This window comes from Camelus bactrianus, chromosome 35 (assembly GCF_048773025.1).
Source record: "Camelus bactrianus isolate YW-2024 breed Bactrian camel chromosome 35, ASM4877302v1, whole genome shotgun sequence".
In the NCBI taxonomy this organism is placed as follows: domain Eukaryota; kingdom Metazoa; phylum Chordata; class Mammalia; order Artiodactyla; family Camelidae; genus Camelus; species Camelus bactrianus.
In genome coordinates, this window is record NC_133573.1 from 530,610 (window position 1) to 547,226 (window position 16,617).

Genomic DNA, 16,617 nt, shown 5'->3' on the forward strand with positions numbered 1-16,617 from the left:
AATATTTCTCATGAATGTCTTTCAAGCCTGGTATTCTCTACAGAATTCTGCATGCCAGTATTCTCCATTGTAGCAGAAGAACACTCATCAATGTGTTCACATCTCTCCTCAATCCGTGCACTCATCCTTCTGACAGCTTCTCTTGGTGTCTCCCATAAAGTCGACTTCTACAGGACTGGACAATTCTGAAAGTCCCTCGGAGCCTCACCAGTAAGCTGATGACAGGCAGATCTTCCACTGTCTGCCCTTTCAATTTCTAGAAACTGGCCAGTGATCTCAGGTCTTTGGGCAGCATCTGTATCTCGAAATTACACAGCTTCCTGAAAAATAGACCTAAGCCAAGCTCCACATATGGCGGCAGCCCCTCCATGACCCTGATCCACTCACAGAGCTCTGCCCAGTTAACTTGGATCCACCAGCTACACCAAGACTCGCAGAACACACCGACATTCCACCTGGGATCAAACCGATACCTGCAATCCACAATATTTTCTGCATCTTGTCAGTGTTGGGGGAGGGGCTGCATCAGACGAGAGGTTCCTAAGTTAAAAGTGATTCTCTCCATCAGCATCCCATGGTACTTTTTTTCCTACCCTCTTTGCTTTAGTTCAGATGTCTATACACAATACAAACCAAGGGAAGTGTGTCCTTGTTAAGTTTATGTTTCCACACGTCTTTGACCTTTCTAAAATTAACAGTTCACAAAGACCCCACTATAGGGATCTTAAGTTTGTGTAATAGCCATTCACCCAGAATACATATCTGTCTCTTGCTTTTTGGCTGAAACACCCACACTCTCAGATCATGTATTCATTTGATTCATGGGGGCTGAAATTCCTAGAAATGAAGCCCATCCTAATGTACACTTTAATGTTTGTGTCTTTTACTCTTAGTACAGTTTTTTATAGCTACTTTTCTTTGTTATAGGCGTATGCCATTTATTCTTACGTAGGGTTGAATAGGCCATAGATTCATCCTGTTGGAAGTCTAGTAAATCTATGTAATGGAATACGAATCAATGTTATTCAAAATAGGCATTTGGTTTAGGTCACGATATGCTCTAATGAATCAACATTTTTGAATATTAATGCACGCATCTGTTTTCTGAATACAAGTGTTTTGAGTACATGCCAGCAGCGATAATGTATCGATGCGTGCTGAATGATTCTTGACACCCGTTTGAGTATTTTCTTTTGAATTATCATGGTTTCTTTGGGTATATGTCAGCCAACCATACTATTTGGTGTTTGTTTGTTTGTTTGATTTTTTGTTTGTTTGCTTGTTCTTTTTTTTTTGCAAACATATTAGGCCATGCATCTCTCCGTTTGCAGCAAACAGAGAGTCGTATAATCTGATTAACTTTGTATAGTGCTGAAAATCACCTATGTTTACCTGCTTCCCTCTCCCATCTTTAGGGTTTTAATGTCCTCCTTGCCTTCTTCTTGTTAATTCTCTGCAACTCTTTGCTCTTCTTGCATTTCCAATGATGGTTTTCTTATTTCAATTTCATTTTGCTACTTTTCTATTAAGGATAGAATTCTCAATCTTCGTTTAATGATAAGGTTCGAGCTGCTGAATTCTTTTATGTTTTGCCAGTCTATGAAATTTTCTAGATCTGCCGTTATCAGAAATGGCAGTCTTGTGGCATAGGCTACCCTAGAATGCAGATTTTTCTCATTCAGGTTTTGTTCTATGTCCTGGCACTCCTTCCTGTCCCGCAATATTTCTGTCGAGGTATAAGCTGAAACTCCTCTGGTCTTTCTGTTGTAAATAAGTTGCTTTCCTCTAGGTGCATTTAAAATCACTGGGTTGATCATGAAATTTGATGATTTGAATAATATAGCTACTTGTAGGTCTATAGGGATTCCACATAATTTGGATGCTGTTTGCTCCTGGTTTCGTATAGATGATTGTTTCTTGGCTTTCAGCAAATTTCAGTCACATTTTTCTCCAAATATCTTTTCAGAGGTTTTTTTTTTTTTATACCCAGCTTTTCCTTCTGAGACTCTTATGAATCCTAGTCTTTCATGCTTTGTCTTACCCCAGGATTCAACAGCAATATTTGCATTGGTTTACACTAGCTTTTCTGTGTCATCTTCTGATAGAGGGATTTCTGTTCCTCTTTGTTCACAGACATTCACGAGTCACTCTACATTATCTAGACTGCTCAGGACTGACTTTTAACCTGCTATTATCTTATACATTGAGTTTACTTATTTTATTTGGCTCATCTTAGAGGTTCTCTTCCCCTTTTCTGATATTCTGCCTTTTGTGATTCTGAGACACTGTTGTTCTTTATTGTTTCTCTCACCTCTGTTTTCAATAATTTCTCTAGTAATGTTTCAAAATCTAGTTGTTTGAAAGCTTTTTTTTTTGGCCTTCAATCTCTTTGGAACTGAAATTGTTACTTCCTGTTTCTTTTACTATATCTTTATCTCTATTGGTCAAGTACTATCAGGTATCAAATGCAGACTTGTAAGGCTTGGTTAAGTGAAACTTTTAGTCTATTTGGTGTACCCAATCCCATGATATTTCCCTGAAGACAAATTTTCCTTGACATTGAAGCCATTTCGTTTTCCTGTGTGTGTTGTCTGGTATACCTCTATTTACTGGTGATACCTTTGTTGTGATGAACACAACATACGTGCATCATTTAGAATAATCTCCTTTTTATTATGCTTATGGCACTTTTCTGAAAGTGCACAGGACCCTTCCTCTTGTGGAAATGGAGCATCTAAATGTTTTCAGCTCTGTAGGCTGTTGTATGTCATTTTGGAGTGTTTTCAAAACAGAATATTGTTAGTGCACTTGTCCTTTCTAGTTCTGTGGGAATGTCCCAATTTTACCAGTTCTTCCCAGAGCTTCTCTGTCTACAGAAAACCTGTGGAAACATATCTAAGGATGTCATGCATCAGGGCCTGCTGCCATTATCCCACAGCCCCACCAAGTTGTCCTCGGTGCTGTACAATTTCAGTACTATCCAAAATGTAGCATCTGCATTTGGGAGGTAATGGTGAATGAAATGCTTCATCTTCTCATGCTGCGGACCTAGACAACTAATCTTTGTTCTCTCATCCTTGTGGCTTGGGACCACGAAGGCAAACAAAGCAATGTCCTGCATCCTCTGCCTCATACCAAAACTTAATCCCATTCCAGGCTAGGAAATTAGCTGATCCTAACACTTTGCAATCTGATTTCAACCCCAAGGACCCCTGGATCCCTCAGACCAGATGCATGATTTCTCTAATTGAGCCCCACTTGTGCTCTATTGGCAAAATGTCAAATTGTTCCCTTGGCCTGCAGATGCAGTGAATGTGTCCATAGGACATTTTGATAAACTCAACTTTGCACGCAGGGTGGTTGCTTTCACATTGGGGTCCAAGGTCAGTTTCCTCTCTTGGTAGGGCAAACCACAGTCCACAACACACTCCGGATCCCTGAGACACAGCGTGTGACATCATCCGTAGCCCTATACCTCATTTTCCACAGCCAATGCTAGCTCAAATTTGGCAGCTCGGATCTTGGTCTCAGAATCAATTGTGGGGATATTTTGTGCTGATTTCCTTGAGTTCTGTCAGCCAAGTATTTGCTGTGCACTCTTCTAACACTCAGCGCATCACTTTCAATCCCATGTGTCCTTTCCACTTGAGATTGTGTGTCCAAGTAAAACAGAGTTTCACCTTTGCTTCTCCATCACCAGACGTCAGGTACTGCACTGATTTCCATTCTCTATTTTGCCTTCTCCTCCTCCCAGTTTTTCTGAGGCCTCATTCTCTCTTGGTACTAAGGGACCACTCTTCAGCATGTGTCCTGAACCAAGGGCTTCGTGAGTGGATGTTTATCTTGCTGTGTACATGGGAACGAGTGAGCATAGTTGGCACTGGTACCCTGCCAACTGGGCATCGAGAAATCAACACATTCCATATATAACTCACAGAAATGTGATTCTTGCTTATCTTTGTTTTCTATATAGCCATGGTGGGAGGATTTGTCCGAAGACTAGTTTTGACATTGTGTTAATACCTCAGTTGCAGTCTTTCAAAAGGTTAATAGAATTGATTTACATATTTTGGGATTTATATGAAAATGAAGTTAGATTTTGAAACATACTAAATCTAATTACAAGCCAGACTTGTGAAGTTCTTTTACAAATTTGTCAGGTCTAAGGGAAAAATAGACAGATAGAATGTACAGTAGCAGTCCAAAATGATGAAGGGGATAAGTCAAATCTTTACTGTTGATACCTACAACACTAACAGGAACCATGAAATATCTATTGGAACCATGAAATAACCCCCATCCTGGGTTTCCCTTCTGCATGTGCTGCACTTTCCTCCCAATGACACATACTGGCCAGTGTTGTCATTTCAAGGGGAAACATTTCTCTCTAGGGAAACCCAATTAAACTAAAACACCATATTTATATGTATTCTTGGTTCCAAAACTCCTAGGGGCATTATAGCTATGAGAAAACTGCTGCAGTTTTGCTCTGCTATTGAGAACCAGGTGCTCTTCTATCAACCATGAGAACAATCGGTTGATCATGTTGGGTAAAGCAGTTTAACCCAACAAATTATGCACCAACATGATATACTGCACCTGGGGCTTCAATGAAGTGAAAAGATGGTCCACATATCATGTGTCCTTACATGTCTATGGTGACTTTTACAGTTCACTTCACTAACTGACTTATAACTGTTACCTATACTGTCTAGAAAAACTGAGGCCTAATATATATCAAGTTCAGTCAAAGATTCCCCTCAGTTACCACACTTCCTTCACCCCAAGGTAGACGTAACCCCAGCATTTGCTGAAACTAGGCTAAGTTCATCATTTCTTTGTGTGAGCTATGTATTCTATTCCTATCTATTATAGCCGACAGTATTTGATCTTTGAGGATTTAAGTGTTGTGCACAAAGTGTGAAGTTGAAGGAACACTGTATGTAGGAGTGGCTTGCTTTTCTCCTACTGGCTTCATTGCAGCTCAAGTGCTGATCCTTTGAAATGGATGCCTGAGTGGAGGGGAGGAAAGAGCAATTTCTTGATATCAAGACCCAACCCTGGGGAAAGCTTACCAGGGCCTCATGCTCTGTGGTCTGTGTGATTCTTAAATGCCCCTTGGGACGTGTGGATTCTCACAAACCCTTCCAAGAACATGAGCGGTTTTATCATCCCTGCCATTTCTTCTCTTTTAGACGTCAGGAATCTTGGACCACTTCTTGGAGCAGAGAATTGAGTACCTTCCTCAAGTAAACGTTGACCCTCCACAGGTTTCTGCTAGTATCAGTGAGGCTCAACATGACTCATGAAAGTCTTTCATCCTGGTATTCTCTAAAGAAGTCTCCATGCCAGTATTCTCCATTGTAGCAGAACAACTCTCATCAATGTGTTCACATCTCTCCTCAATCTGTGCAGCCAGGTTTTCTGCCAGCTTCTCTTCGAGTCTCCAATAAAGTCGACTTCTACAGCACTGGGCAAGTCTGAAAGTACCTCACAGCCTCACCAGTATGCTGATGATGGGCAGATCTTCCACAGTCTGTCTTTTCAGTTTCTTGAAACTGACCCATGATCTCAGGCTATTGGGAAGCAGCAGTATCTCGAACTTACAAATCTTTCCGAAAATTAGACCTAAGCCAAGCTCCACAGAGGGTGGCAGTCCCTTCATGACACTGATCCACCCACAGAGCTCTGTCCAGTTAACTTGGATCCACCAGCCACAACAAGCCTGGTTGAACACACCAATATTCCATCTGGAATGCAACCGGTAACTGCCATCCCCAATATTTGCTGCATCTTTCCAGTGTTGGGGGAGGGGCTGCATCAGACGAGAGATTCCTAAGATAAAAGTGATTCTCTCCAATAGCGTCCCATGGTCCTTTTTTTCCTACCCTCTTTCCTTTAGTTCAGAACTTTATACACAGTACAAAATAGGGAAGTGTGTTCATGTTAATTTTATGGTTCCACACATCTTTAACTTTTCTCACAGTTAAAAGTACAAAAAGACCCCACTATAGGAATCTTATGTTTGTGTAATAGCCTTTCACCCAGAATACATATCCGTCTGTTGCTTTTCGGCTGAAATACCCACACTCCCAGAAAATGGATCCATTTGATTCATGGGGGCTGAAATTCCTAGAAATTAATCCAATCACAATGTACACTTTACTGTCTGTCTCTTTTGCTCTTAGTGCAGTTTTGTAGAGCTACTTGTCTTTGTTAAAGGCATATGCCATTTGTTCTCTAAGTAGGGTCGAATAGGTCATTCATTCTTCCTATTGGAAGACTAGTAAATCTATATCATGGAATACGAATTGATTTTATTCAAAATAGGCATTTGGTTTAGATCACGATGTCCTCTTATGAATCAATATTTTTGAATATTATTGCATGCATCTGTTTTCTGAATACAAGTTTGTTGAGTACATGCAAGCAGCAATACTGCGTCGATGCGTGCTGAAAGCTCTTTGACATCCCTTTGAGTATTTTCTTTTGAATCATCATAGTTCTTTGGATATATATCATCCAACCGTACTGTTTTGGTGTTTGTTTGTTTGATTGTCTGTTTGCTTGTTCTTTGTTTTGCAAACACATTAGGCCATGCATCTCTCCGTTTGCTTCAGAGGGTCATATAAGCTTATTCACTTAGTATAGTGCTGAAACTCACCAATGTTTTCCTGCTACCCTATCCCATCTTTAGGGTTTTGATGTCCTCCTTGCCTTCTTTTTGTTTATTCTCTGCAAGTCATAGCTCTTCTTGCATTTCCAATAACGGTTTTCTTATTTCCATTTCGTCTTGCTTCTTTTCTATTCAGGGTAGAAATCTCAATCTTTCTTTTAGGATAAGGTTAGAACTGCTGAATTGTTTTAAGTTTTGCTGGTCTGTGAATTTCTCTACTTCTGCCATTATTTTAAAGGGTGGTCTTGTGGCATAGGCTACGCTAGTTTGCAGCTTTTTCTCATTCAGGATTTGGTCTATTTCTTGGCACTCCCTGTCCTTCAATATTTCTGTCGGGATATCAGCTGAAACCCCTCTGGAGGTTCTGTTGTAACTAAGTTGCTTTACTCTAGGTGTATTTACAATCATTGGGTTGATCATGAACTTTGATGATTTCAATGATAATACAACTGTTTGTAAGTCTATTGGGATTCCGCCTGCTTTGGAAGCTGTTTGCTTCCTGATTTCTTATAGATGATTGTTTCTTGGCTTTCAGCAAATTTCAGTCTGATATTTTTCGAATACATTTTCAGCCCTTTTTTTGTTTTTTTCTTATTCTTTTATAATCTTTCTTTTTCATCTGGGAATCCTATATGTCCTAACCTTGCATTCTTTGTCTTTTCCCATGTTTCAACAGCAAAGTTTGCATTGGTTTACGCTTGAATTTATATGTCATCTTTTTACTGACAGTTTTGTGTTCTCATGTCTTCTCAAACACTTTTAAGTCCCTCTTCATTATCTAGTCTGCCAATTCCTGTCTTTAGCCATGATATTATCTCATCCACTAAATTTTCTTTTTGTTTTTAACTGTTTATTGATTCATAATCATTTTACAATTTTGTTTCAAATTCCAGTGTAGAGCACCATTTTTCTCTTATGCATGTGTATATATACATTCACTGACATTTCTCTTATTTTTAGCCAACACAAAATCTTGTATATATTTCCCTGTGTTACACAGTACAGTCTTGAGTATATTTTCTACATTTTGATATCCCAGTCCTTTCCCACCCCCATTCCCCTTTGATCAGAAGTTTTTATTCTATGTCTATGAGTCTGTCTCTGTTATATATATATATATTTCCACATATAAGTGATCTCATATGGTATTTTTCTTTTTCTTTCTGGCTTAATCCGCTCAGAATAGTATTCTCCAGTAACATTCATGTTGCTTCAATTGGTATTATTTTGTCAGATTTTATGTCTGTATAGTTTTCCATTTTATAAATATACCACATCTGCTTTATCCAGTCATCTGTTGATGGACGTTTAGGCTCTTCCTGTGTCTTGGCTATTGTAAATAGTTCTGCTATGAACATTGGGGTGCAAGTGTCATTTTGAAGTAGGGTTCCTTCTGTATATATGCCCAAGTGTGGTACCCTGGGTCATATGTTGTCTAATCCTAATCTTTTTAGGAATCTCCATACTGTTTTCCACAGTGGCTTCACCAAACTGCATTCTCTCCAGCAGTGTAGGAGGGTTCCCTTTTATCCACAGCCTTTCCAGCATTTGTCATTTGTGAACTTTTGAATGATGGCCATTCCGACTTGTTTGGGGTGATACCTCATTTTAGTTTTGATTTGCATTTCTCTGATAATTTGTGATATTGAGCTTTTTTTATGTGCCTATTGATCATTTGCATGCCTTCCTTGGAGAATTGCTTATTTGGGTCTCCTATCCATTTTGGATTGGGTTGTTTGTTTTTATTCTTATTAAATTGTGTGAGATGCTTATATATTCTGGAGATCAAGCATTTGTCAATTTCATTTGCAAAAATTTTTTCCCACTCACTAGGTTGTCATTTTGTTTTACTTATGGTTTCTTTTGCTGTGCAGAAGCTTGTAAATTTTATTAGGTCCCATTTGTTTATTCTTTCATTTATGTCTATTGCTTGGGTTGACTGTTCTAGGAGAATATTTTTGAGATGTATGTCAGATAATGTTTTGCCTATATTTTCCTCTAGGAGGTTTATTGTATCATGTCATATGTTTAAGTCTTTGATTCATTTTGAGTTTATTTTTTTGTATGATGTAAGGGAGTGTTCTAGCTTCATTGCTTTACATGCTGCTGTCCAGTTTTAACAACCCCATTTGCTGAAGAGACTCTCTTGATTCCACTGAATATTCTTGCCTCCTTTGTTGAAGATTAGTAGACCAAAATTTTGTGGGTTCATTTCAGGGCTCTCTATTCTGTTCCAATGTTCCATATGTCTGTTTTTGTACCAATACCATACTATCTTGATTAGTGTATCTCTGTAGTATTGTCTGAAGTCTCGGAGAGTTATTCCTCCAGCCTCTTTTCTTTTTCTTCAGCAATGCTTTGGCAATTCTAGGTCTTTTGTGGTTCCATATAATTTCTTATTTGAACTTAATAGATGCAGAAAAAGCATTTGATAAAATTCAATGACAATTTATGATAAAAATTCTCACCAAAGTGGGCTTATAGGGAGCATATCTCAAGATGATAAAAGCTATTTATGACAAACCTACAGCCAGCATAGAACTCAATTGTGAAATGCTGAAAACCTTCCTACTAAAATCTGGGAAAAGGCAAAGTAGTCCACTCTCCCCATTTCTATTCAACATAATCTTGGAAGGCCTAGCCACTGCACTCAGGCAAGAAAAAGAAATAAAAGAGATCCAAATTGGAAAAGAAGCAGAAGGAGATAAAGATCCCTGTGCTATACAGAAGAAATTTGGTTTTTTTCATTCCAGTTTTTATATATTGTGGCCCACATTTGCAAATCACAAACTCCCAAATTTATCCCTTCCCACTCGCTTTCCCCCAGTAACCATAAGAATATTTACTTTGCTTGCAAGTCTGTTTCTACTTTGTAGATGAGTTCATTACTGTGTTCCTTTTCTTTCATTTCTTAGATTTCACATATAAGTGATACCATATATATTCTTTCTCTTTCTGGCTTCCTTCACTTAAGAATGATGATCTCTATATCCATCCATGTTATGATATTATTCTTTTTTATGGCTGAATAGTATTCCATTGTATAAATATAACACCGCTTCTTTATAGTGTCATATGTCAATGGACATTTAGGTTGTTTCCACATCTTGGCTATTGTATATTGTGCTGCTATGGACATTGGGGTGCATATATCTTTTCAATTTAGAGTTCCCTCTTGATATATACCCAGGAGTGGGATTGCTAGATCATATGCTTGGTGCAGCCATTATGGAAAACAGTATGGATATGTCTCAAAAAACTAAAAATAGACTTACCACTTGATCCACTCCTGGGCATATTTATTTCTGAATGATCTGAGTATAATTTATAGAAATCGTGTCTCAAATTCAGTGACTATTTTTTAAGATATAGATTTTCTCTTATGCAATCACAATATATTTATCAAAATCAGGATACTTAATACTGATTCAGTATTATTATGTATGCCACAGTTCATATTCAAATTGTACCAGCTGTTCTAATCATGTTCTTCTTAATAATTTTTTTTTTTGGTCCAACTGCAATCCAGGTATTTGTGGGAAGGTTTTCAGTTTTTCACCATTGAGTATTGTGCTGGCTGTAGGTTTGTCAAAAATAGCTTTTATTAAACAAGGTTATGTAAATTTTATTATGATTTGTTCTACTTCTGTGAAATATGTCATGGGTAAATTGATAAGGATCACCTTAAATCTGTAGATTGCCTTGGGCATATGACCATTTCAACAATATTGATTCTTCCAATCCAGAAGCATGGGATATCTTTCCATTTTTTTAAAGTCTTATTTAATTTCCTTCATCAGTGTTTTATAGTTTTCTGTGTAGAAGTCTTTCACTGCCTTGGTTAGATTTACTCCTAGGTATTTTATTACTTTGGAGGCTATTTTAAAGGGGATTGATTCTTTACATTCTTTTTCTGTTGATTCATCATTAGTGTAAAGAAATGAAATTTATTTTTGAATGCTAATCTTGTAACCTGCTACCTTGCTGAATTCTGCGATTATTTCTAGTATTTTTTGGGTTTTCTATATATAATATCATGTCATCTGCATATAGTGACAATTTTACCTCTTCTTTTCCAATTTGGATCCCTTTTATTTCTCTCTCTTGCCTGATTGCTGTGGCTAGGACTTTCAAGACTATGTTGAATAGGAGTGGTGATAGTGGGTAACCGTGTCTTGTTCCAGATTTTAGTGGGAAGATTTTGAGTTTTTCACCATTGAGTACTATGCTGGCTGTAGGATGTGTAGACGTAGTTTTGATTTAGCATTCCCTTTGTACAATTGCCCAGGAGTGGGATTGTTGCATCATAAGTTATTTGTATTTTTAGTCTTTTTAGGAATCTCCATACTGTTTTCCACAATGGCTGCACCAAACTGCATTGACACTGACAGTGTATTAGGGTGCCTTTTTCTCCACACCCCCTCCAGCATTTTTCATTTGTAGACTTTAGAATGATGGCCATTCTGACTAGTGTGAGATAATATCTCATTGTAGTTTTGATTTACATTTCTCTGATAATTAGTTATTTTAAGCATTTTTTCATGAGCCTATTGGGCATTTATATGTCTTCATTGGAGAATTGCTTGTTTAGGTCTTCTGCTCATTTTGGGATTGAGTTGTTTGTTTTTCTTATTAAGTCATATGAGCTGTTTATATATTCTGGAGACCAAGCCATTCAGTTTCATCTTTTGCAAATATTTTCTCCCATTCCATAGTTTGCCGATTTGTTTTGTTCATGGTTTTCTTTGCTGTGCAAAAGCTTGTAAGTTTAATTATATCCCACTTGCTTAGTTTGGCTTTTATTTCTATTGTTTGTGTAGACTGCCGTAGTAGAACATTGTTGAGATGCATGTGAGATAATGTTTTGCATATGATTACTTCTAGGAAGTTTATTGTGTCTTGTCTTATGTTTTAGTCTTTAATCCATTTTGCATTTATTTTTGTGTATGGTGTAAGGGAGTATTCTAACTTCATTGATTTACATGCTGCTCTCCAGTTTCTCCAACACCATTTGCTGAAAAGACTCTGTTTATTCCATTGTATGTTCTTGCCACCTTTGTTGAAGATTAATTGACCAAAATTTTCTGGGTTTATTTCTGGGCTTTCTATCCTGTTCCATTGATCCATATTTCTGTTTTTGTACTAATACTATGCTGTTTTGATTACTGTAACTTGTAGAATTTTCTGAAATCTGGGAGGGTTATTTCTCCAGCCTTATTCTTTTTCTTCAGCTATGCTTTGGTAATTTTGTCTCTTTTGTGATTCCATATAAAATTTAATATGATTTGTTCTATTTCTGTGCAGTATGTCCTAGTTAATTTAATACAGGTTGCATTAAATCTGTAAATTGCCTTGGGCAGTATGAGCATTTTAACAATATTTTTCTTCCAATCCAGGTGCATGGGATATCTTTCCATTTTCTCAGGTTTTCTTTAATCTCCTTAATCAAAGTTTCATTGTCCTTCATTTATAAAATTTTCACCTCCTTGATTAAATTTATTATTAGATATTTTAATACTTTGGGTGCTATTTTAAAAGGGAGTGTTTCTTTAAATTCTTTTCCTGATGATTCATTATTAGTATAAAGAAATGCAACCAATTCTTGTCCATTAACATTGTATCTGTTACCTTGCCAAATTCTTTTATTAGTTTTAGAAATTTTGTGTGAAACTTTCAAATTTTTCTGTATACAGTATCATGTCATCTGCATATAGTCACAATTTTACCTCTTCTTTTTCCTATTTGGATCCCTTTTATTTCTTTCTTCTTACCTGATTGCTGTGGCTAGGGCTTCCAAGACTATATTGAATACAAGTGGTGAGAGTGACAACCTTGTCCTTTATGAAGATTATACTATATAGCACAGGAAAATATATACAAGATCTTGTGGAAGCTCACAGCAAAAAACAATGTGACAATGAATATATGTATGTTCATGTACAACTGAAAAATTGTGCTCTAAACTGGAATGTGACACAACATTGTAAAATGACTATAACAATTTTAAAAAGTTTTAAAAAAGCTTTTATTATGTTGAGATGTGTTCCCTCTATAACCACTTTGGTAATGTGTTTTATCATAAATTAGTGTTGGATTTTATCAAATTATTTTTCTGCATCTATTGAGATGATTGTGTGTGTATGTGTGTGTGTGTTTTTTTTTTTTCTTTCTCTTGTTGAGATGCATTACATTGATTGATTCATGTATGCTGCAGCATCCTTGTGTTCCTGGGATGAATCCAAATTGATCATGGTGTATGATCTCTTTTATGTGCTGTTGGACTCTGCTAATATTTTGTTGAGGAGTTTTGCATCTATGATCACCAGTGATATTAGTACATAATGTTGTTTTTTGGTAGTACCTTTGTTTTTGGTATCAGGCTAATGGTGGCTTCATAGAATGAGTTTGGGGGTACTCTCTCTTTTTCAGTCTACTGGAAGTGTTCAAGAAGGACTGTTATGAGTTCTCTGTATGTTTGGTCGAATTCCTCAGTGAAGCCTTCTGGTCCTGGACTTTTGTTTCTAGGTAAGCCTTTTTTTTCTAATTCAATTCGATTTCTCCTGATTGGTTTGTTCAAGTGGTCAATTTCTTCTTCATTCAGTCTTGGTGGACTCTATGTTTCCAGAAACTTGTCCATTTCTTCTAGGTTATCCATTTTATTTCCTCATAGTTGTTCATAGTATTCTCATATGACATTTTGTATTTTGTGGTATTGTTTGTAATTTCTCCAATTTCCTCTCTTATTTTGTTTATTTCTGCTCCCTCTTTTCTCTTCTTCATGAGCTTGGCCAGAGATGTGTCAATTTTGTTTACTCTTTCAGAAAACCAGCTCTTGGTATATTGATTTTTTCTGTTGTTTTTTAATCTTTATTTATTTCCTCCGTGATCTTTCTTATTTTCTTTCTTCTGCTGACTTGCTTTTGTTTGCTCTTGGTTTTTCTGATTCTTTTAGCTAGTAGGTTAGAATGTTTATTTGAGATTGTTCTTCTTTTTTGAGGAAGTCCTGTATTACTATGAGCTTCCCTCCTAGGACTGCTTTTCCTGCAAAGCATATATTCTCTGTGGTTATGACTAGTAAAACTTTAAATAGATGTTTTCCAAGAGCAGTTTTACATTCACATCAAAACTGAGAGGAAGGTACAGAGATTGCCCATATGCCCTGTCCCCATACTTGCACAACCTTCCCTATTAGGCCACTCTGGTGGGGACGTTTCTATCTGTTACTGTTGATGAACCAATAATGACACATCTTTATCACCTGAAGCTCATGGTTTTCATTAAGTTTCACTCTTGGTGTGCATTCTGTGGATTTGGACAAATGTGTAATGACATACATGCATTATTATAGTATCAAATGGTGTATTTTCACCAGCTTCAAAATCTTCATTGCTTGCTGATTCAGCTCTCCCATCCAAAATCCCTGGCAACCATCAGTCTTTTTACTGTCCATATGGTTTTGCCTTTTCTAAGATATCACATAGTTGAAATCATACAATATGTAGCCTTTTCCAATTGGCTTCTTTCACTTAGTAATAGCCATTCAAAAAAAAAAAAAAAGGCATTCAAATTTCTTCCGTGTCTTTTCATACCTTGATGGCTCATCTGTTTTTAGCATAGAATATTGTTCTGTTGTCCAGCTGTACCACAGTTTGTTTACCCATTACCTAATGAAGAGCATCTTGGTTGCTTCCAAGATTTGGATATGATGGATAAAGCTGCTCTAAACATCTATATATTGTTTTTTGTGTGGACATAAGTTTTCAACTCCTTCTGGTAAATACCAAGGAGTGCAACTGTTGGATTATATTGTGCATGAGTGTTTAGTTTTTAAGAATATGCCAAACTGTCTTCCACAGATTCCCTACCATCTTGCATTCCCATCAGCAGTGAATAAGAAGTGCTATAGATCCACATCTTCACCAGGATTTGGTGTTATCAGTGTCCTGAATTTCGGGTGTTCTAATAGGTTTGTTTCCATTTGCCTAATGACATATGATGCGGAACATTTTTTGATATGTTTATTTGCCCTCTGTTTATTTTCTTTGTTGAGATGTCTGTTAATGACTTTTGGCTACATTTAATCAGGTATTTTTGTTTCACTGTTGAGTTTTAAGTGTTTTGTGTATATTGAAGATAACAGTCCTTTATCAGATGTGCCTTTTGAAAAGATTTTCTCCAAATGTCTTCTCTGTCATTCTATTGACATTATCATTTCTCTGGCAAATTTTTAAATTCAGTTATACTTTTCAACTTCAGGTTTTCCATTCCTTTTTTTTAAGTAAGTTCTTTCTTATTATTTTCTATTGGATGAGACATTTGCATATCTTCCTTTAAAATTTTAATCATGACTTTTTGTTCTTATAGGAGTTATAATGTCAAATATTATATCTTTAATATCTAATATCTGTGCTCAGATATTGAAAAATAGTATTCATTTGATTTGTACCTTTATTCTCCTTTAGTATGGAACAATTTTCTGCATTTCTTTTCTTTCATGATCTTATGATTTTTGAAGAACAAATGTCATTAATTTTATACTGTCCATTTTATAGTTTTCTGATATTGCCTCATGACTAGTTCCATGTCATGTATTGTTAGCAGGAGCACAACAGGCATCAGTGATGCTATGTTCTTCCCAAAGTGTTACTTTAGATGGCACAAGATGTCAGTTTTTCCACTTAATGGGTGATGCTAAGTTCATCACTGCATTAGGTGGTGTCTACTAGGTTTCTTCCCTATAAAGTTCTTTTTTCCTTTCTGACTAAACAGTAACTTGAGATTATGTAAATATTCTGTTCTTCATCAAAATTTCACCCACTATTTTTAAGCATCTATTAATTTGAGATTATGTAAATATTCTGAGTTTATGTAAATATTCTGTTCTTTTTTTAATACTTATTCAATTTCATTTCTAGTGATTGGTTTGTTCTAGTGGTCAATTTCTTCTTGATTCAGTCATGTGGACTGTATGTTTCCAGAAACTTGTCCATTTCTTCAAGGTTATTCATTTATTTTCCATAAAGTTGTTCACAGTATTCTCATAGGATATTTTGAATTTCTGTGGTATTGGTTGTAATTTCTCCATTTTCCTTTCTTATTTTGATAATTTGTGCTCTGTCTTTTCTCTTCTTTGTGAGCTAAGCTTGAGGTTTGTCAATTTTATTTACTCTTTCAAAAAACCATCTCTTCGTTTGATTGACTTTTTCTTTTTTTTTTTAATCTCTATTTTATTTATTTCCTCCCTGATCTTTATTGTTTTCTTCCTTCTGCTGACTTTAGGTTTTGTTTGCTCTTCTTTTTCTAATTCTTTTAGTTGGTTGGTTAGGTTGCTTATTTCAGATTGTTTATCTTTTTTGAAGAAGGCCTTTATTGCAATGAACTTTCTTCTTAGGACTGCTTTTGCTGCATCCCATAGATTTTGTGTGGTTGTGATTTTTGTCATTTGTCTCAAAGTATTTTTTAATTTCTTCTTTGATTTTATCATTGACCCATTGGTTTCTTAGTATCATGTTGTTTAATCATCATGCTGTTGTTTTTTTCTCCTTTGTTTTGCTGTAGTTGATTTCTAGTTTCATGGCATTGTGTTCAGAAAAAAATGCTTAAAATAATTACTATCGTCTTAAAATTGTTGAGTCTTCTTTTGTGCCCAAGTGCATGGTCCATCCTAGAAAGTGTTCCATGTGCACTGGAAAGAATGTATATTGTAATTTTGGGGGATGTAATACTCTGAAAATATCAACCAAGTCTAATTGTTCCATTGTATCATTTAGTTGCTGTGTTGCCTTTATCTTTCTGTCAGAAGAACCTGTCAAGTGATGTGAATGGGGTGTTATAATCTCCTACCATGATTGTGTTCCCATAGATTTCTCTCTTTATATTTGTTAGTATTCACTTTATGTATTTAGGTTCTCTTATGTTTTGTTCTTCTATGTTAACATGTA

The 16,617-nt window shown here is 36.3% G+C and overlaps 1 long non-coding RNA gene across 1 annotated transcript; it reads left to right on the top strand.

Annotated features, from left to right (window-relative positions):
* The first annotated feature begins 3,755 nt into the window (after nucleotides 1-3,755).
* Nucleotides 3,756-5,860, top strand: LOC141576058 (uncharacterized). The gene is made up of 2 exons (XR_012504289.1): nucleotides 3,756-3,864; nucleotides 5,196-5,860. It is a non-coding gene; the product is annotated as an uncharacterized LOC141576058 (long non-coding RNA).
* The last annotated feature ends 10,757 nt before the right edge of the window (nucleotides 5,861-16,617 follow it).